Consider the following 23,707-nt stretch of genomic DNA (forward strand, 5'->3'; position numbering starts at 1 on the left):
AATTCCACTTCTGGGTATTTACCCGAAATAATCCAAAACACTAAATCGAAAAGATATATACATCCCTATATTCATTGCAGTGCTATTTACAATAGCTGATATGGAAGCAACCTCATCAACAGACAGTCAGATAAAAAAGTTGTGGTACACATATACAATGGAATATTTTATGATCATAAAAAAATAATGAAATCTTACCATTCATGACAACATAGATGGACCTAGAGGCTTTACTGTAAGTGAAATAAGTCAGACAAAGAAAGACAAATATCATATGACCTCACTTATATGTGGAATCTAAAGAACAAAATGAAGGAACAAACAAAACACACAGACTTACAGATACAGGGAACAAACCGATAGTTGCCAGATGGGAGAGGTGTTGGAGTGCTAGGCAAAGGTGCAGCAATAAAGAACAAATTGATAGGTTGAAAAAAAGTGGCGTGGACAATAGAGGCTCTATTCATCCCTTTGTGACCAAATCAAAATTGTGACAGAAACAAGAAGCAAGCAGCAAGGAAGTATCACCTGGGATCTTGATGAACAAGCCATACAAGTAGGGAGAAATCCAAGATCACCCTGCAATGGCAGAAGGTAGGACAGGGCGAAGGTGTGGGGCTGCCAGGTCTCGAGTGGCTGAGTGAGACAGAAGCTGTGGCAGCTGCAGCGGCAGAAGCTTCTTAAAGGGGCCTCGGCCGTGAGCGAATTTTCGCGGTGACAGACCTGCTCACTCTGAGCACCAGTGCCAATTCTGTTGCACATGGAACACCAAGGACTTACAGGGAGACATTGTCTGAGTGAGGGCCGAGAGGAGACTTGCTCTGCACAGAAGTGCCAGCGGTATCCAATGTTCCCTGTTGAGCCCTCTACCCTCCCAGTGCACAGCGCCGCCAGAGCCATGAGGTCATCAAACAGTAGAACAGAGGTCCCTCTGCCCAGAGGATTCCCTGAAACCCTGCCTCCCCCAACTCACGGCCCCACCCAAGCTACATCCAGGTATATATATCCTCAGCAAGTCAGGTGTTCCTTGCTGAGCAGCGCCTAGATTCACACTGGAGGCAGCTTACCATAGTTTCTGGTATGGCCTTTTCAGGCAACTGTAAGCACAACATCTGTGGATTGCTTGCTGAATCTTAACAGGTGGTCCCGGAGGGGCAAAGGCTGGGGCCAAACTTGCCCTGCAGCTGAACCCCTCTCAGGACTATGTCACTGGACACCTACTTCACAAATCCACACTAATAAGACTAGGAGACTTAGAGCTTTGCTTAATACATAGAAATAGACATGGAAAGGCAGCCAGGATGGGAAGACAAAGAAGCAGAAACCATATGAGAGAACAGAACAGAGATCCAGGAATCATGGAGTCAAGTAATCTAACAGATGCAGAGATCAAAACATTGGTTATAAAGATGCTTAATGAACTTTTGGGAAGTGCAGATAAATTCAGTGAAAACTTCAACAAAGAGATAAAAAACATAAAAATGGAATTGGAAATTAGAAGAGGGAACCAGTCTGAAATGAAGAACATATCATCTGAGATGAGAAGCATGTTAAATGGAATAAACAAAGGAATAAACAAAGTGAATAAAGAAAAGGATCAAATAACCTATCTAGAGGATGGGAAAGCCAAGGACACTCAATCAGAATGGCAAGAGATTAGATGCCAAGACTATGAAAATAATTTAAGGAGCATATGGGATATGGGACACTATTAAGGGTCCAAATAATCGTCTCATCAGTGTATCTGATGAAAATCAAGATGTTAAATAGCTGTTTGAAGAAATAATGATGGAAAACGTCCTTAACCTGGTGAAGGAAATGGACATAAAACCCCAGGAGACTCAGAGAATCCCAAAAACCAGGGATCCAAAGAGGCCCGCACCCAGACACATCATAATTAAAATGCCAAAGATTAAATATAAAGAATGAATACTAAAAGTAGCAAGAAAAAAACAGATAGTAACCTGTAAGAGAACACCCATAAGACTGGCAGCTGATTTCTCTAAAGAAACTATGCAGGACAGAAAGGTTTGGCAAAAAATATTCGACATGATGAAGACCCAGGATCTACAACCAAGAATTCTTTATCCAGCAAAGCTATCATTTAGAGTTGAAGGACAGATAAAGAGCTTCCCAGACAAAAATAAGCTAAAGGAATTTATCAATACCAAGCCAGCATTACAGGAAATATTGGAAGGACTTCTTTAAGAAGAAAAAGTATGTATCAAAAACAGGAATAAAGAATGGTAACAACTACATTCCTATCAAGAAGTACCTTAAATGGAAAAGAATTAAGTGCTCCAACCAAAAGATACAGTAGCTGAAAGGATAAGAAAACAAGACCCCTACATATACTGCCTATAAGAGACTCACTTCAGATTAAAAGACACACACAGACTAAAAGGAAGGAGATAGAAAAAGATATTGCTTCGATAGACCTAGAAGGTATTTAAGTCAGACAGAGAAAGGTAAACTACATAATTTCACTTAAATGCGGAATCTAAGGAATAAAAAGAACAAATTAATCAAAAACAGACTTACAAATATAGTGGACAATTTGGTGATAGAGGGAAAGAGATTTTGGGGAGCTGAGAGAATGGAGTGAAGGGTTAAAGAAGTACAAATTAGTAGCTGATAGATGGTCACAGGGATGGGGAGCATGGCATAGAGAATGCAGTTAGCATTAATAAATTGGCTAGGTGGAGGGTCAGGGGAGGGAGGAAGCAATTGAGGGGATCGTTTTATGAACTATGTAGATGTCTAACTAATGTGCTATATACTTGAAACTAATTATAATAAGTAAATTTTAAAAACAGAACAAATTGGTAGTTATGAAATAGTCAAAGGGATGTAAAGTACAACATCGGGAATAGTCATTAATATTGTAATAACTAGGTATAGTGCCAGGTGGGTATTAGAGTAATTGGGAGGGGATTACTTCGTAAATTATATAAATGTCTAACCACTATGCTGTACACTTGAAACTAATATAAGATAATATTGAATATTAACTGTAATTGAAAAGAAAGAAAAACAAGAAAAGGAAGGAAGGAAGGAAAGAAAGAAGCAAGAAGTAGGAAGGAAGGAAGAGAGAGAGGGAGGGGAAGAAGGAGAGGGAAAAGGAAGAAGGAAGGAAGGAAGGAAGGAAGGAAGAAGGAAGGAAGGAAGGAAGGAAGGAAGGAAGGAAGGAAGGAAGGAAAGAAAGAAAGGGAAAAAAAAAAGGCACTTGGCAATCTCGCTTCTTCAAAATACAGGGGTCCTCCCTGATGATATTTAGCTTTAAAATTCTCCACAATGTCATGGTCACCCTATCCCACTGAAGTGACATCATACAGAAGTAGTATGGCAGCTCATTCAAGCCTTCACTTTCCTCAGCATGAGGAAATATCAGCAACCACACCATTTTTCAAGTCCAAAGACATCTTCTAATTGGCAAGGAACAGCAAGGGACCTTCAGAGACTTCAACAAAATATATCCCTTTAAGTTTCCAAGTAATGACAATTTACACTTGAGAAAGGCAGCCAAGTTGGAGTCAACTTGATTACAACCAAAAAGAGTAATCAACTGATTAAACTATCACCTTTATACATCGTCGAGTTAATAAAATGAATAGTCTCCTCACCACTCCAAGTATTTCTGTCCTTTAATTGTAGGTATAAAGACTTTCTAAATAACTGGTTTATATATACACACTCCCTTGTTACACAAAGGAGACATTAATAGATACTGATATAGACATAGGAATATAGTTCTGGAGGGCAGAAGTCCAAGATTAATGCGTCAGCAGGGCCAATTCCTTCTAAGAGCTGTGAGGGAGGATCTGTTCCATGCCTCTCTCTGGCTTTTGGTGGTTTGATGGCAATCTTTAGCATTCCTTGGTTTGTAATTTCTGCCTTCATCTCCACATGGCTTTCTCCTACTGTGCCTGTCTCCAAATTTCCTCTTTTTATAATAATGCTAGTTATGTTGAATTAGGACCCACTCTAATGACCTCATTTTAACTGTAAAGACTCTATCTCCAAATAAGGTCATATTTTGAGGTACTAGGGGTTAAGATTTCAACATAAATTTGGCGGGGGGACTACTCAACCTATAACGCATTTCCACTTCTAAAGCTCTGTATCTATCTATACCCACGTCAATGATGGCTACTATTTTTTCAGTTTTATTGAGGTATAGTTGACAAATAAAATTGTAAGATATTTAAGTGTACATCGAAGTGATTTAGTATATGTATGCATTGTGAAAGGATTCCTTCCACCTACTAATTAAAACATCCATCACTTCACATATTTATTTTTTTGTTTTTTTTAAATGTGAGAACATTTAATTTCTACTCTCAGCAAATTTTAATTATATGATACAGTGTTATTAACTATAATCACCAAGTTTTACACTAGCTCCTCAGACCTTATTCATCTTATAACTAGAATTCTGTATCCTTTACTAACCTCTCCCCATTTCCCTGTCCCTTGGTCCCTGGCAAACACTTTTCTCCTCTCTGCTTCCATGAGTTTGATTTTTTTTTTTTTTTTTTTTTTAGATTACACATATAAGAGATTCCACAGTATTTGTCATTCTCTATCTTATTTCACTTGGCATAATGCTCTCTAGGTTCATCCATGTTGTCACAAATGGCAGGATATCCTCTTCATGTTTGAGTAATATTCCATTATTTATATATATATATATATATATATATATATATATATGTATGTATGTATTTAATCTTCTTTGTTCATTCATCTTTTGATAGACACTTATGTTGTTTCCATATTTTGAGTATTGTGAATAATGCTGCAGTGAACATGGGAGTGCGGATAAGTTTAAATATCCTGTTTTTATTTCCTTTGGATATATACCCAGAAATGAGATTGCTGGATCATACAGTAGCTCTGTTTTTGATTTTTTGAAGAACTTCCATACTGTTTTCCATAGTGGCTGTGTGACTACTATTTTTTTAAAATAAATTTTATTAAATTTATTGGGGTGGCACTGCTTAATAAAATTATATAGGTTTCAAGTATACCATTATGTAATACATCATCTGTACATTGTTTTTTGTTCACCACCCAAAGTCAAGTCTCCTTCTGTCACTATATGTGTGGCTATTTTACTATTTTTTTTTAAATGCCTACAGCACCTGGTATTCCTAGGTGGTCTCCCATCCAAGTATTAACCAGGCCCGACGAGATCAGGCACGTTCAGGGTGGCATGACTATAGACTATTTTACTATTTTAAGTACCTATCTCTTCTCTGAGGTGCAAAGGTACAGAAAACGAACAATTACATATACACAAACCTGCTCACAAGCCTTTTTGCATGTGTTTCTCTTTGTAGCAACACTCTAAGCGCAGGAAGTTTGTGAGCTGAATGAATTTAATATATTAAAATGATTTCATGCTTTATTGGCTGGTGGGGTTGCTAGATAGTCATGGCTGACACACAAAAATTACTGACTGTCCTCTTGAAAAATATAAATAGGATATGGCTTGAAATAAAATAATTAGATTTCAAAAGACTATTATTGACATTGAATACAGCTAAAAAAGAACTATGTGCTGAATTTACACCCTTTTTAATCATACTGACTTGATCTGATTTTTCACATATATATTATCATTTGTTGAAGGTTAAGAATATAATGTGTTTTGAAAACAATCCCACATGCAGCATCAAAAAGGGTATCGATCTCTCTGACTGCAGCATGAGACCGCTTCATTTATTCAAAATTAATACTTAGCAAATGAACGTTGCTAAGGATATATGATACATACACAACTCTGAAGCAAATCTGGCAGAATGTTATGATGAAAAAATATTACAGGTGTGTTTTACTTAAAAAGAACATAGACCGATGTCATCTTTCACTCAGCACTTTCATTTTTATCATCATTTCTCATAGTGCCATTCTTGTAAGATAGAGTTAGATGATGAGGAAATATATGTGTTTTATTTTCATTTTCTATCTAAAGGAAAGGAAATATTTACGCAGCTTTTCCAAAGCCACACAGTATACTGAGGTTTTTACTCTATGTAGAATAGCCCAGTACTTCTCAAAATTTAATTAACTATAAATTTCATGTAAATTTTTTACTCTAGGTGTCTCTCAAACATGGCACCACTGCCTTGAACTCAACCACTGTAAGCCACTAACTAGTTGGAAAAGGCTATGCTATAACTCAACTCACATCTTGGAATATAAAGAAAACAACGGATAGGAGTACTTAATGACCAACCAAAACAGGAAAAAGTTCAGTTTTTAAAGCTGTACTCTGAGCACTTCTGAAGCTCGTTTCACAGGTCAGCTTTTACAATTTTAATTTCAGTCCTGTGTGCCTCACTTCTGATTTCTTCAAATTCAGATGTTGGAAAGCTATCTCATAAGGTGCTTAACTCAATCAATGTGCAGCCACCCGGAGGCCTCCAGAGGGAAATGATAAACTTCAGACAGTGAAGGGAAAGTAAAGCCTTGTGCAAATTCTGAGTTATCTGCCATGAACAAAGGTAGAAAATTAAAGGGAAACTCTTTTGGGTCACTATGATGTCATGTGAGCTACACAGCAGTGATTTAAAAAATCATACCCTTCTGGATTGAATGATTTCACCTGCCTGCTCAAGTGCCTAGTTTAGAACCAGGAAGCAAATTACAATCATACAGAATCCAGGCATGAAATTATAAATGTCTGATTTCCCATGGTCTAGACTTCATCTATGTCTTCAAACCAGGACCCATGACCAAATTCCTCATTTTCCTCCAACAAAAGATCCATTTGACATTTTGCAATATTCATATATTCATTTATTCTTGCATTCACTCATTCATCAAATATGGGGACTCTTGCATACATCCCACATGCATAATGACAAATACAGATCAGGCTCCTAGTGGAACAGAGCAAGGACTAGATTTCCACAGTTGGAAGCATGAGGAAAGCTAACCGAATTCTATTATGAGCAAGGCCAAAAATGCCTGGATTATTTGGATAACTGCTATCTGCTTTTCTTTATCATGAGAGAGTTGGCCTCTCAATGTTATATAGAGAAAATATCAAATATTTTCAAATTGAGGTGATTTAACATTGTGATTTAACAATCTCTATATAACATTGAGAGTTGGCCTCTCAATGTTATATAGAGAAAATATCATTGTTATATAGAGAAAATAACATTGTGATTTAACAATCTCTATATAACATTGAGAGTTGGCCTCTCAATGTTATATAGAGAAAATATCAAATTGAGGTGATTCTCTACATTTACCACCTATCTACTGCTTTACTGATTTTTCTTTAGCCTTATTTGCTTTCACTTGTTATCTATTATGCTATGTTCTTTCAATAGACAGAATAGTCTGTTGACTTAAAAAACCCTGAAAAGTTGTTCCTGAATTAAACTTTGAAACATTATAGCTTACTCATCATATAATCCTTGTGCAAAGCAAAGAATCCGGTTTAATAGGAATAATCACCCCAAATATGTTTGGCAAGTTCACATTTTCACATATCTAATTTTCTCAAGCTAGGGCTATCTACAGATAAAGTAAAAAAAGTTGGAGAGAAGAGATGATTTGACTAAGAATTTAACTCTTTGCTGAAATAACTTTAGCTTTGACTCAGTAAATTCTCAGTGCATTTCTTTTAAATGTAAATGCACTATCATATTTCATTTTGGAAAAATGATTTATGAATTATTTCTATTTTATGATGTCAAGTTACTTCATGACCTAACATACCACACCAAAATAATAATAATAATAATTCTTTAAAATATTTAGTATCTGATGTTATGAAACAGAGACTATTCTGTATTAGCGAAGCAATTAATTATACGAACACTTTTCCTCTTTCTTTCAGACTTTAAGTTATTACCTTTACAGTGCTCTTCTTTACTCTCTCCTCATTGTTTAAAATTTTTCTCACTCCTTCTGCCTTCCATATAGGATACTTCTCCAGATGTCACAATTCTCAGTACACACCTGAGCCTCCTCTCCATCCTTCACACTCCCTCATCTCTACTCTTCCAATCCCACCCAGTCCCAGCAACGAATCTAACCATGAACTCACTTACTCCCTGCTGTTTAATGAGTTTCCTCATAGTTCTAGGACAGCAATAAACCCTTGATGTATTTTACCTCCCACTTAATTTTGCAACAAGGTAACTGTTACTAGAAATATATACATAGCCATGCAGTTTTTAAAACTCTATTCCAATTATTAAAATGCGAGTTACTTTAAAATTTGTGAGACATACACAGTACATATCAGGATTGTATGTAAAATACAACATATGATATGTTAATATAATTGATTCTGGAGTAAACTCACTTTCATTTATATTATAAAACATAGTAGTAATTAATAGTATTAATTTTCTCTGAATTTCTACTTTATTATTTTGTTCACATTATTGCCATGTCAGTTATTTCTCTAAAAGGAGAAATAATCATTTGAATGTATTAATGAATATAAAAAGTGGCTTTTAGCTATCGTGCCACTAACATAAGGACAAATGCCTATGCCATCAAGTCATTTAAGTGATCAGATACCAAAGCAAAATTTTTCCAATTATAGTTTCATAGAACACCAGGAAGCTTTTCAAATTATCCCAAATTATTTTTCATTTTTCTTACATTCCAGTAACCTCGACTTCCCAGGTAGCTGTTTATTATTCTAGTTACACACACAGCTAACTTCTCTTTCTGAAATATTTTAAATCAGATGCTGCCCACCAAACTGAATGAGGAACTGTGTGCCATATTTAAAATTTCAACAGCAAATATAATACTGCTTTACTGATTTATTTTTACTGATTTATTATTACTGATGGATTTCCACTAGAAGCACAAAGCTAAAATCACTCTTCGTAAATATAGTCATATAGGAGAAAACACTGGTTAGTCAATATTCAGGACAGATTTTTCTTGCCATATATCAAAACAATCTATGTTGAGATTTTACAAGAGAAGCTGATTGGGCATTACTGTATTTATTCAAGTAGATCCTAGAGGCGAAAGCAGCAGAACAGTCAGAAGATTTGCAATGGAATTAGGGAGGACGAGTGCATCAGAGTGTATGTCAGACACAGAGGCCTCCCCTTAATTCGCACAGTCCAATGTCTTAATGCAGCATCCAGCATCAAATTGCACTTCCTATAGTTTTAAAACTTTTGTCAGTTAACTAGATGTTTACCAAGTGCCTCACTTGGGCCCTCAACACTTCGGGCATGCCATCCAGCTCTATGTACGTTGTTCCAACACCATCTGTCACTTAAGCTTGCACAGATTCAAAAATTTCAATTCAAACTAATCTACTCAGCACTCAAACTGAAGCTATAATTCAAATTTCAACATGAAGCTTGAATTCCTTTTCAGTATTCTTCAACTTTGACCCAGCTCCCCCTCCTTCCTTCAGTGAAAAGGGCCAAGACAACAGCCCAGCAAGTGGGGCAGGCAAAACAGGCCTCCTTTGTTCACTTTTGTCCTTTCAGCTCTCTATTGAGGTAAGGGACTGAAAAACGCACAAGACTTTAGAGAGCAGTAGTACGCCAGCTCGCAAGCCATCCTTTCTCAAAGACCACAAAACTCCAGGATGAAACTCTTTGACAATCTATTTCACCTTAAGGCATAATTAATGGAAGAATAGTACTTCGCCTTTCCCTTGGGAGAGAGTCTGTCAATGGTGTTGTACATGAGTTTGTAATGTTCGTGAAAAATGTATGCTGTAAATCATACATTCAAATGTCAAGGGCATCTAAAAGTGAAATAAAATTAGCTTTAAAGTTGAAATTTGGAGAAAAGATCACTACACACTGAATACATATACCGAATTTTTTGAATGCTCTCAGCCCACTTGAGAAAGATAAATCAAATTCATTGCATATTACACAGTAGAAGACCTCCTACAGGATTCCCTCAGCTTGCCTTGGGAAAATATTTTTCTAGTTACAGTGGGTTTGGAACCAATATACTGCGTAAATCACAAAATTTAAATGTACATACGAATGTATATGCACACACAATAAAAATATTCTTTCTAGTCCTTCCTATCAACATTTAATATGAAGAATTTTTAAAAGGATCATTTTCGTCTAATAGTAACTGTCATTTTCATTCTCATGAATTCAGCAATGCTTTAGTACAGAACAATATGGAAGAAGATCAGAGAGTACATAAGACAAGGTAAGATTCATTTGTCATTCCTGTTTTTAAACCAAATAAGCCATTTGGACAGAATGTGCAGGAAGTGAGCATTAGTGTTTGTAGATATGACCTCTTTACCACCTGTATTTCTTATATTCACTAGGTGTTCAGTCACTTGGTGGAAACCCACCATCATCACACTTTTAAAAACTATCTTTTTCTAATTTGAAATTCCAATTTAGTAGGGCAGCAAAATAGGTCAATTAAGTTGACACCACATCTTTTTATTAGCTCAGCTAAGCAATTATAATTGGGTGGTGAGGGTTTATGCTGTCATCTTCGAAGACTCAATGGTGGAGAGAAATGCCCAATGCAGACCTGGAATTTACAACTCCCTAAACATTCAGCATAGGCAATTTCTATTTCTAGATATGAGGCAAATCTGCTCTTGAAATGCATTAAAATAATGTCACTTTTTCCTTAAAATAAAAGCATACTAATATTTAATCTACCCTCACAGCAAAATCACTTAGCGCAAGTACACTACAGATGTATTACCTCTGATTCAATATTCTAAGAAAAATAACATGAATGTATGTTGGCTTATCTTGGACTCTGACACACATGAGTTACAGCATGTATTTCATGCTTTGCACAAAGTATAGGGTCAAGGAATACTTGTTTAAAAAAACCCATACATTTTCTTATTAATAAAGTTAAACTGATAAGTTAGAAAACATGAATGATTTGTTCATAACACACAGTACATTAATTTGCAACTTTAAAAAGTAACAGCTATAGCTTTTGACACTCATTAGGATGCTACTACTAAGAAAACAGAAAGTAAGTATTGGTGAAGATGTGGAGAAATTGGAACCATTGTGCACTCTTGGTGGAATGTAACATTGTGCATCTGCTACAGAAAACAGTGTGGTAGTTCCTCAAAAATTAAAATAGAATTAACATATGATCCAGGAATCCCACTTCTAGCTATACACCCAAAGGAGTTTAAAGCAATGACTCAAAATATATATATATATATATATATATATATATATATATGTACATCCATCTTCATAGCAGCATTGTTCACAATAGCCAAAAAGTAGAAACAACCCAACTGTCCACTATCAGATTAATACATTTTTTAAAATGTGGTATGTATATACAATGGAATATTATTCAGCTTTAAAAAAGAAGGAAATTCTGACACATGGATGAGCCTTGAAGACATTATGCTGAGTGAAATAAAATGAGCCAGTTACAAAAGACAGATACCATATGATTCTACTCATAGGAGGTATTTAGGGTAGTCAAATTCATAGAGACAGAAAGGAGAATGATTCTTGGCAGGGTTTGGGGAGAAGGGGAATGATGAGTTACTGTTTAACAGGTATAGTTTCAGTTGGGAAGATGAAAAATTTCTGGAGATACACTGTGGTGATGGTTACATAACAATGTGAAGTATTTAATGTCACTAAACCATACAGTGAAAATGGTTAAAACAGTAAATTTCATGTTATTTATATTTCACAATAAAAAAGTTAACTTAGCAAAAATATCACATTTTATATAAATATATTGCATTTTCTCCCCCATTTAAAGACAACCTGATATTGAAAGAGTTGCTAAAACTGGAGGCAGAACCGTTTCCATATTTTCCTCATGTAGCCTTCTCCTTCACATTTTGAGAGAGAAAATAAACTTTCATCAGTTCATTTTGGCACATTTTTCTAGTCTTAGAAACTTCAGTCTCTGATGCCAATAAATACTCTAAAACTAAAGGAGCTTTTCATTTGCCTGAGTGAATAAAGGGTTAAATAAAATAATCCACTGGATTCTTGCCTCTGGCATCCCTAGATGCTAGGAGATACCTAGCATCTCCTCTGTCCTCACCTGGCAGGAAGGCCAGGGCTCCTTCAGGCGGGGAAGCATGAAACATAAAAGGGAAATACATCTCGATGTATTTAGTAATTTTCAATCATTTCAAACCATTTTCATTTCCTCTTCACCAATTATCTCAGCAATTGAAGGCTTACTTAAAGCAGTCTTTGGAGGCAAACACACAAAACTTCCTAGAGAAGAATACTTTAGAAAATCTACATTCTTATTAAATTTATTATTGGTTGCCATGCTTTTCAGATGGAAAATGATCTTTGGAAATGGGGGATGAAGTACCAAAGGCTGCTGGCAGATGCAGCTAATCAGGATTGCTATGGACTGAACTGTGTCCCCCCAAAATTTATACAATAAAGTCCTAACACCCAATGTGACTGTATTTGGAGATAGAGCTTTTAGGAGGTAATTACGGTTAAATGAGGTAAAAAGGATGGGTCCTAATCTGATAGGCTCAGTGACCTTATAAGATAAGAGAAAGAGAGGGAGGGAAAGAGATCTCCTTAAAGAGATCTCCAAGGAAAGAATATATGAATGCACAGGGAGAAGATAAGCAGTCTGCAAGCAGGGAAGAGAGCTCACCAGAACCCGATGATGCTGGCACCCTGATCTCTGACTTCCAGACTCTACAACTGTTAGAAAATAAATGTCTGTTCTTTAATCCATCCATTCTATGGTATTTTGTTATGGCAGCCTGAGATGACTAAGATAAAGACTTTATGATTTCATGGTGAGAATATCAAGAAAAATGCATGGGTGTCTCAGTTACCCTTAGGGTGAGTAATGACTGGTAAGAGCCACAAGAGGGCTTTCTTCAATATTCATCATGTTCTGTTCCTTGATCTGAGCACGAGTTTGGTATGTTCAGTTTGTGCAAGTTCATCAAGCTGTACATATACGGTATGGGGGAAAAAAAAATCTGTGTATGTGGAAGTGTGTAGTATAAAATCAGTATTAACCTTCAAGAGAGCAGGAACTGTGTTTTGCTCACCACTGTATCCCCAGTGCCTAGAACAGTAGGCCATACACTCAGTAAATTGTGATGAATGAATGTTCTCTCTTTACCAGAAAAGCTTCTTGTGGGGTTCCATTAAATAGCTCCACTGTACTTCAACAATATAATATCTGCATATTCTATTTGATTCTTAAGAAAATTTTCTACAGCACAGGTATATACATCCTCACTACCCTCTCATGCTTCTGAAGCACTCATACCCAACTATCATTGCCGTTGTTGCATTGGCCTCACAGGAAGTACCATTTCCAAACATGACTTGGTTTTTACTTACTCTCACTGATTCAATAACAAAAAAACGATATGGTGTAAGGGCACTGGCCTACAGTCCAAAGACCTCATCACTACCCTGCGTTAGAGGGCTGGGTAACCTCTCAGAGCTTCACTGTACTCATTTTGAAACCCAAAGGTTTAGATAGTGTTCTCTTACACTTCTAAAATTCCTGGATTATGTGAAATGTTTAACAACTTTCTTTTATAATAAAGTAAAAACAGAATGAAAGAAGACCAGGAGTTAGTAAGATTTGGAACTCATTTTTCCAATTAGTCAGTCAATTATAATCATTCTGAAAACTATTCTAGGAATAGCTTATTTCATTTAAGTTCAAATTCTTGTTTCTACTAATTAACATGGAATATTTTTGTAAACGCGCCACACAGTCTTATATATTTAGGATACAGAATGCTTTCCTAAGATTTTATACTTAGAGTCCTATTCACATTCAACATCCAATTTACAGAGCAAATCTTCTGCAGTCAAAAGAATCTACATAACAGATTCACGTCTGGGAGCCCGAAATAGAAATGTTTGCCAAATGGAAACATTTTCCTTTCCTTAAAAAAAAAAAAAACAAAAACGAAAAAAAGTTTTCTCAAAAATTATAATGTGCCAGGAACCTCTCAGCTTCTCAGTGATCACAGGGGGCTCTGGTCACTAAGAACAGTCCAGTAACTGTAATTGGTTGGACTGTCAGTTAACAGCCAAGCTAACAGGAATAAAGGAAACTGTAAAGAAATTCAAGGGCAATACAAGACAATAAAAGACTATTCCTTAATACAGTTCCCTGAATTACTATATTACCTGCCATGATGAAGTCTGCAGGGGTCAAAATTTAAATGGGCTTATATGTCCCTGATTCTGCACACTTAGTTGTCTTAGGTGTCCCTTAAACTAATGATAATCTTCCAAAAAAGCCATATTTTCAGTTTTGGATGGCAAAGCCTAGGGGCAAAAAGCTAATTCTAGCTCCCCACTTCCTAGCTATGTGGCCTTGGAAAAGTTACTTGACTTCTCTAAGCCTTCATCTCTCAATTTTTAAAATAGGATTGTTGCGGAAATTAAATGAGATGATGCATGTAAGATGCACAGCGCCCAGCACATCTGAAGCTCTTCAAAAAATGCTATCATTACCATTAAAGTAGAAGTATTCAATTGTCCAAACTCATTTTAGTACTTCTGGAAGGTCTCGTTTATTCGTGAGCTCATTACAATATTTCAATAACAGGACAGGGTTAGCATAAGTAGCCTTAGCCAAAGCAGTCCAGCCTCCCTAGGTTTGTGTTCAGTGGCTACTGTATTCCTTCCCAAGATAGCCCCAGGGGGAGCTCCTGATGCAGCACAAATGCCTCCTGCCCCATAACATTCGCCTCCATCTCTACTTAGGCAAGGAAGGGCCCTGAGCCTTGGCACCGCACCTCTGCGCGCTGACCAGGCGCGATCAGGCAGGAAAAAAACGCTTCCCTCTTAGAACAGACAGCTCCATGCCGGATGTAGCCTCGGGCTGAAGCTGCTGGTGCGAAAAGGCAGGAAAGTGGCGGAGTGGGAAAGAGACGCCACCGCTTGGCACCCTCTCTCTGAGCCCTCGCCTGAGCAGAGGCGGTCCCGAGCGTGCAGAGGAAGATGCGGCCTCGGGCAGGGAGCTGGGTGGGCTGGGAGACTATCCGGAGGGAAGGAAAGTGTCTTGTTCTCCATCCCTTCAGGCCCAGGGAACCCCCCCGCGGTGCTTGCTGCTCGGTGCACACCGCTCTGGGAGAAATGACTCCCTGGCTCACACCCTCTGCGCGCTGGCAGATGCTAACCGCGAATGGATAAGCCGGCGATCCCCCGGGGACCGTCGCGCTGAGGCGCCCACTCGCACGGCGTGGAGGGGCCCGGAGCGGCGCCCGGAGCAGATGGCGTTCCGCGAGATGGATGCTCCAGAGCCGGCAGTCATTCCTGGCTCAACACAGCCTCCTCGGGCGAAGCTGTTGCCAGATACCCCTCTGGGAGCCTGGGCAGAGAAGGGGCTCTACTCAGTCGGCCCAAGCCCGGGCTGTCAGCCCCAACAAGTCCCAGCCCACAGAGGCTGGGCGGGGCGCCAGGATCCCCGCAGCCCGCACCTGTAGGGCCACAAAGCCCCGGAAAAGCCCTCACCCTGTTGCCTTGGGGGTCTCTCCTGTTCCCCTTGACTCCCCTAGTTCTGTCTAGGGCGGTGAGAACAGAGATCGGCTCGCCCCTGAACTCTGGCGAGAAGCGCAGGTGTGAGCACATCCAAACAAAGCCCACGCCCAGATGTGTCTGCGGGAACTGGCACGCGCACACGCCCGAGCGCGCCCGGCCGGCCCCTGCGCTCCCCAGCCTGTCCGCACTGGGGCGTGACCCTCGGCTCCGGGTGTCCACGCGGGACAAATCCTGCCCAGTAGCCTCTCCAGGCCCAATTACCCATAGAGGGACCGACAGGCAGGGCTTTCCGGAACGCATGAGGTATGGAGGCAGAAGTTGGCCACAGACCGGAGGAGGTGGTGTGCGTCCGCCCGCGCCAGCCTGGACTGTAGTACTTCAGCTGTGCCCTCAAGCGAGCGCCCGTGGTGGGGTCGGAGGCCTGAGGGAGAAGCAGGGAGTTGGCAACAAGGCTAGCCTTGCCGCAGGGAGGGCCGGCGCGGCGCTGCCAGCCGTGAGAGCGCTAGGCTGAATCCAGGGCCAGTTTCCGGGTGACAACTCATCGGTCCCCCGCGCCCTCCTCCTCTCCAGTTGTCGAACCCGAGCAGGACCGAGTATCACCGCCAGACGCGCACCGAGCTACTCACGTTCTTAGGCGGTGCCCACCACTCAGCCCCGGCTCGGCGGGCCGGGAGCCCGGAACGCAAATATTCGTTCGTGACGAAGCTGTCGCCTCTGGCAGCCCTGCGCCGTCCCTGAGCCCGCGCGTCTGAAGCTCCGACTGCGGCGCGCGTCAGCGGGTGACCTGGGCGAAGCAGGGCTGATCAAGCGCCAGCGCGCCCCCGCCCCGCGCCTGCTCTCCCTCCTCCCGGATCCCGCACTCCCGCCTACCCCGCCCCTTCCCCTCAGGGCCAGCCCCTCCCATTCCCGCTGAGGAGGCGGCAGCGAATGGGCTGCGGCCGCCAGCGCCTCGGGGGGCTGGGTGGCCCCTTTACCTGAGCGGTCACGTCACCATCAAGCAACGTCATCCTGCAAGAGTGTTAGGTGGTGGTTGTCGGGTAGGGGGATGGAGGGCGGAAGGGTTCCGGGGACGAGGGTGGTTGGGATTTGGCTACAAAAGATGTTCCAGAAAGTGGGTGGTTTTTAAATGCCACTCTCATGGTTTAGGTTTCTGAGCTATGTCTGTGATCTTTCTTTCTTTTTTTTTTTTTTAAACATTCAATTTCTTGAAACTTCGGTTGGGATGATTGAGATAGGTGTGTTCTCGTTTCGTTTTTATTTTATTATTATCTTTTTTTTTTTTTTGGCAAGTGTTCTTTCGGAACAGCTGCCCAAAAGGGAGCCATCAGTGTAAGGTGGATGCTGTCTATTCGCTGTAGGAATTGGGTCTTCTGGTCCCAGAGAACAGGGTTAGTTCAAATTTGCTTATTTTCCGATTTGGGAGCATTATAGGGAATTAAACTGCAATGTAAAAAGAGAGTTAAGATTTTCTAAACGAGTAGTATTTTAGCAAACACACTGTGGGCAACATAGTTCAGGTTCCAGAACCCTCTCTCCACTGTATCTTTGATGGTCCTCAGTAATCTACTCTGGTCTGCAGCCTGCTCACCCAGTGGTTCCTTCCAGCAGCCAGCTGTCACCGACTTGACCATTTGACTTTACTGCAGGCTCCAACTCTCACTCAGCTGGAGACTCCCTTCAGTTCTCTAGTTTAATTCAAAAAAACATTTGTGGAGCCCATCGTCCCCTCTTCCCAATTCCAGGCTCCAGGCCCCAGTGCTAGGGTGGGGTTCAAGAATAAAAAAGGCTCAAGGTCCTGGTCCTTCAAGGCCCTGACAACTCGGCTCTAACTTCGATTTCAACTTGCCACTTCAAGCCACAGCACCATGCATGCAAGTGAACAGCCTTCTTTTCTTTCTCCTGCTGATGCCATCCTTTCCTCCTCCCACCACCAAATATGCTCCTGTCATACAGAACCTCCTGTTCCTGAAACCACAGTTTCTGAAATAGTATTATGATGTCTGGCTACGGGTTTTGGCAGCTTTTCCTAAATTCCTTCAGTCTTCTGATCCTAGTCCTTACCCCTTACCACCTGGGTACCTTTAGTCTCTCAATTAATTGTCCAAATTTCCCTCTGAATTGCCCGTCTAAAAAAAAAAAAAAAGAAAGAAAAGAATGTGATTCCATAATACCCTTACTTAAAAGTCTGGGCTGGTTTTCTGTTGCCTATAAAATAAATTCCAGATCTTCTGGAATGTTCCTTCACAATATGTCCCTAACTTAATTCCTCACCCTCCAGGAAAAAAATTTTTTTCATAACACTAAATCCCTATATGTGATATTCCTCCTATCTAGAATAATCCCCCACCTTTTTTCATCTGGCAAACTCTTGTTCATCTTTTAGAGCCTTGCTCAGTCATTATCTCCTCTGCAAAGTCTTTTCTGAGTCTCTGTGTATTTTACTCTAATAGTACTTGTCACATTTTAATTATGTTTGCATGTCCGATTTCACAAAATTTCTCTTCTTTGAGGACCATTTCTTATTCATTTTTGTGTAATCACATTTCCCACCAACACAGATAGAGCCGCAGATAAGCATAATTATTCAACTCTCACTGCCTCATCATTCCCACCTATGTAAAAGAGTTCAAACCCTTCAATTTCCTCCTCACCCCAGTAATTGCCTGGGGCTGTCCTACATGTTCTTCAGCTCTGTGCTCTGGTACCCCAAGGGTGCCCCTTCACCCAGCCACTGTGAGACTGATTTCCTTTCCGAGGCACCCACATGGCAAATTTGTGGAGTAGGAAAATGGCACTCTGCTCTCCTCAGTTCTTGCCGTAGTTCTGTGCAGCAGTTTTCCCCTGGGCATTGAAGTAGCATTGAAGTAGCACTGCTTGTGTTCCCCAGTGTTACTTCATAAAGACCATCCTTAAACAAAACTCCAACTTCTGCTTAGAATGGTTCTTCCTCTTCAGGCACCAGCCCTGGTGCATGGAGCCTAGTGAAGTCCAGGTCAGTCCTGTGCCTTGGAGACTGAATAGAATACAGAAGCACTAGGTGTTGTTAAAGGAAGGGGGACATGGAGGAATCTCAGGCAAGTGACAACTTCTCTAGGTATAGTTTTCCTTATGTCTACAAGTAGAATAGCAATATTTAATACACAGAGTTTTTGTAAGGGTCAATTTAAAACACTGCAGAGTCTGGGATACAATAGGTACTCAGCAAATTCTAGTTTGAAAAGCAATTGTTTTATCATATGTTTGTCAAATGAATACATACCTCAATAGAAAGAACAAAGAAGAAGGAAAAAGCTCTGGAGGAAATGGAACCACAGTGACGGCACCAAAAAATAAAATTAAGTAATTTTGATACCACATAATACTTATAATAGTATAACATTATTACATAGTTCTAATTGCATTACAGCTCTGCATTGCTGAGGGTTAATCTCCTGAGAGGATGAATGACAGGAAAAATCAAACACCTGCTGCATGAGGAGCTGAAAAGAAGAGAGCATGAAGTGAAAGAGGAATGGTCTGGAAAAGGATTAGAAGGATGCCTGAGTGGGCAAAAGGACTATCTATTTGATTTGTTTGATTATGCATGAGGCATTCTGATTTGACTGCATATTGCTGGTGATATGCACAACACACCTTACCTTAACTGCCACCTCTTATTCTATCCCTAAGCCTTACCTCGTCCTCTATCCCAAGCTTCATTATCTCTTCAAACACAGGTTAAGACTGAAAATAACATTAGTCTGTTTTCCCCATCACTTGATAAAAGAATTTTCTATGTGCCCAGCACTCTTGCAAGCACTTAACATTAGTTAACTCATTTAATCCCACGGCAATCCCATTCAGTGTGTACTAGTATCATTCCTATTTCAGAAAACAAGAGGGATTCAGTAGCTTGCAGAGGTCACACGACCTAGTGGCAAGGCTGGGAATCAAGCCTGGGCATTCTGGCTCCAGAGCCCACAGTCTTAACCATTGCACTGTGCTGCCTTTCAATAAATGTATGTATTTTGATGGATACATCGGAATGTCATTGCATTAAAGCAGCTATATCAGAAGTTTGGAGCCCTCCAGTGGTACCTGCTGTGAATATGTTTTTTAGCCTTTCTCCTTTCCTCTTCTTTTATAGTCCTATTTGTTTCTTTCTCTGACTTTTCCCTTTCCTCTTTTCCTCTTTCACTTTTTTCTTCCTGATCTTATTTTCCATCTTAGTTTTCTTAATCTTCATCCATGCTTCAGGCCACCCAAGGGAGGCAGTGCAATTGGCCCTGTCCCAAAACCAACGTTAAGTTCACCAAAACCTAACGTAGACCCACCCAGCCAGGCTAGTACCAAGCTGTGTGTCCAAGAGCAAGTTATTTCCTCTCTCAGTCTGTTTCCACACTGTGAAATGAAGGAGTTGGGCTACATGAGAATGAAAATTGTTTTTTTAGCTGTGTCATTTTATGATTTTAGTGGTAACCAAGAGCATTTCTTTGACTACTGTAGTAAAACTCAGATGAAAGCTGGCTGAACTCTAGGTAAGAAAGAGTGGAGCAGTAAAAAAAAAGTTCTATAGTAGTGTAACAAGGTTGTTTGCTACAAGAGTGACATAAGTCATTGGCATCACTGTCTTAAGATAATATTCTATGGCTGGGCAATGTGCAGCAGGTTTCTGACAGGGATGTGGTGGAGTTAGTAGTTTTTAAAGCCCTTCTATTTGAAAGGATATCATAATCCAGTATTGTCAAAAGGCATAGCTGTTATGGTAGACATAACAAGATGGCTCCCAGTGATCCCTTCCTCCTCGTATTCATGCCCTTGTGTAATCCCCTCCCCTTTGAGTGTAGACCAGAGCTAGTGACTCACTTCTAATGAACATAATATGGCAAGAGTAGTGGGATATCACTTTTGATATTGTAACAAAAAGACTCTAGCTTCTTCTGTCTTGTAGTCTTGCTCTTTCCCTTGCATTCCCTGAGGGAAGCCAGTTACCAAGTTTTAAGCTGCCCTATGGAGAGACCCACATGGCAAGGAACTGAAGGATTCCTTGGGCCAATGGCCCTCAAGTCCAACAGTCCATGAAGAGCTGAATCTTGGATCAGCTATCTGAATGAGCTTGGAAGCAGATTACGCCACAGTTAAGCCTTGAGATGACTCTACTCCCTGACTGTAGCCTTGTGAGAGACCCTAAGCCAGAGCACACAGCTCATCTGTGCTCAGTTTCCCAACTCACAGAAACTGGGAAATAAATAAGTGTTCTATGTGTAAATAAATTCTGTGTGTCTGTGTGGTGCCACTTGGGTATGTGTCAAACAGAAACCAGAAATTTTCAACACAGTCCTTGCCTGATGCTTAGCAACACATTATCCCTACACCTATCTAAAGAATGTAATGCTCAAGCACTTGGAGGAAAATATGACCTTAGCAGCTGCCATATGTGGATTTCTTTGAGTCTAGGATCTCCTGTTCACCCCCAGCTTGGGGAGCCAAGCTGGAAAGAAGAGGAACATTTTCAGTGATAATAGGCATGTTCCTTTTAGCCAACTCCTCCATCTGTTCCAACAGTTTCTATCAACAAGAATGTATGAAGGTTCTGCTGAATGGATTTCAGACTAGCCAAGGTCAATGTGCCAATCAGCCATTGCAGGTGGGGTCATCAGGGACAAAAAAGGGTTGTTCCAGAAAACAGAGATGCTGAGAAACACTCTTGCTAGGTGTCCTTCATTTCTGGCTTAAGAGGAAACAGATGAGAGGTACAGTGAGAATAAATTCACTGTGGAGGAAAGAAAAGAAATGGCTTCAGAAAAAATAAATGTTTGACTCAGAGACTCTCTTATTTGTTTTTATGTTGCATTTTTAAAAGAACAACAAAAGTGTTAATAGACACTGACATTGTATTTCCACTTATATTTTCTTTTAAGCCTCGATTTAAATTTTACTTTAAGGTCTTCCAATATTTTGAAATTTCAGATATCCATAGGACACAAACAAGTCTAGTACTGCCCTACCCTGGGCCTTGTACTTTAGAAAGCCCTGCTCTGGTTCACCAGGAGACCATGCCACCCTGGGTACCACATCTGAGTACCTAGCATTACCAAATCCCATCAGGACTTGGAAAGGACTCATCCACATGCTCCTAAGAGAGGACTGCTCTGCTGGTGTGCAAAACTAGAGGCCTGAAGAAAGTAGACCTTAAAAGTTTTCCTCCAGTCAAGATGGAAGAGTAGGTAAACGCTGTTCTTACTTCCTCCCATGACCACATCAAAATTACAACTAAATTATAGAACCACCACCCTTGAGAACCACCCGAAGACCTGCTGAACAGAACTCCTATAACTAAGGATATAAAGAAGAAGTCACACAGAGACTGGTAGGAGGGACAAAGATGTGAAAGGGGCTGATCCCACACCCATTTGTGACAGTTAAGAATTGAGAGGGATATCTCAGCTGTGGAGGTCCCCTTTGAGGCACGAGGTGTCTTAGCCTCACACTGTTGACCCCAGCTCAGAGCCCAGTGCTGGGAAGAGGAGTGTCCACAACATCTGGCTGTGAAAATCAATGGGGATTCCCTCTGGGTGAGACAGAGGGCTGCTGTAGACCCAGGCATCCTCTTGAAGGGCCCACAGACTCACTTGCTCACAAACACTCGCCCCAAGCTCCATCAAAGGGATGGCAGCTTGAAAAGCACCAGTGACATATGAGAAAAAACTGAATTGTCTGGCTTCTGGGACATATGGGGAAAAACCTGAATTGTCTGGTTTCAGGGCCGGAGAGGTAGCTTTCTTCCAGACAGAAGTACTGGCAGACGCCACTGTTCCTTTGTTGAGTCTTTCTCCTGCACAGCTAGAAGGTGCAGGTGGCCACCAAATCTGTGTCTCTAGCAACCTGCCTAACACCATTCACCCCACCACAGTAATTGCCTGAGACCGCAACCCACCCAACTGATGCATGGGCCCCAAACTCTTTCAGTGGCTGTTCCTCAAAAGCAGCAAGACTTGGCCTGTCATGCAGACTTTCCTAATATCTCTCAAAGGTCCATGAACCACCCAAAATCAGGGGCTAGCCTCAGTGTGCACTGTACTTCTTGTTAAGTTGGCTCTAAACCCAGCACTAGTGGCAGCCAGCCTTGGTTCATGGCACAGTCTCTCCCAGGCACCTCTAAGCCCAGCATAGAGAGCTACCAACTACTGATCACTTTGTAGCTCCCAATAGATGGCTCTGGGTTAAGCACATGCAGTGGCTAACTCTGGCCTTCATTAGAGCCCCTCCCAAGGGGCCCTAGAACCAACATATCTGGCTTCAGAACACACCAGCGCACTAACAAATTGGCTCTACAAATAACACACTCAAAGGGTGGACTTAGCAGGCACCAGAGCCCCCCCTAAAGCTCCTGCTCTGGGGATATCAGGCCCCACACAACAGCTCATCTGCAATAGTCATGGCCAGTGAGCCTGAGGGTCAATCCTACCAAATGATGTGTCAACAGCAAACAAGACTCAACTATAACAGGAGGGTACACACAACCTACACAGGGGAACTACCTAGAGCACCCTGTTCAGATGACCATGAAGACTGTGCCACCGGGCCCTGCAAGACACCTTCTACATAGAGCTACCTTGCCAAGACTAAGAGACATAGCAGATCTACCTAATACATAGAGACAAGCACAGGAAGGCAGCCAAAATGAGGAGACAAAGAAACATGTCTCAAATGAAAAAATAAAACAAAACTCCAGAAAAAAGAACTAAATGAAAAGGAGGCAAGCAATCTACCAGACACAGAGTTCAAAACACTGGTTATAAGAATGCTCAATGAACTTAAGGGAAGAATAGATAAACTCAGTAAGAACTTACTCAAAGAGATAGAAATCATAAAAAAGGATCAGTCACAAATGAAGAATACAATAACTAAAATAAAGAATACATTAGGTGGACTCAACAACTGATTAGATGAAGCAGAGAATCGAATCAATGATTTGGAAGACAAGGTAGTGGAAATCAATCATCACACCAAAAGAAAGAAGAATTTAAAAAATGAAGATAGTTTAAGTGACCTCTGGGACAACATCAAATGTAATAATGATCAAATGTAATAACGATTTCATCATAGGAATACCAGAAAAAGAGAGAGCAAGGAATTGAAACCTATTTGAAGAAATAATGATGGAAAATTTCCCTCACATGTTGAAGGACATAGGCATACAAGTCCAGCAAGTGCCGAGAGTCCCAAACAAG

General features: G+C 40.6%; 1 protein-coding gene across 1 annotated transcript in view; it reads right to left on the reverse strand.

The window, feature by feature from the left end:
* NRCAM (neuronal cell adhesion molecule) overlaps window positions 1–16,346 on the reverse strand; it is a 258,892-nt gene extending 242,546 nt beyond the window's left edge. The window contains 1 exon segment of the mRNA XM_039849322.1: window positions 16,121–16,346. The gene's annotated coding sequence lies outside the window, so the exon portion shown is untranslated.
* Window positions 16,347–23,707: the final 7,361 nt, after the last annotated feature.

The sequence above is a fragment of the Pteropus medius genome, unplaced genomic scaffold (genome assembly GCF_902729225.1).
Source record: "Pteropus medius unplaced genomic scaffold, Ma_sr-lr_union100, whole genome shotgun sequence".
Classification (NCBI taxonomy): domain Eukaryota; kingdom Metazoa; phylum Chordata; class Mammalia; order Chiroptera; family Pteropodidae; genus Pteropus; species Pteropus medius.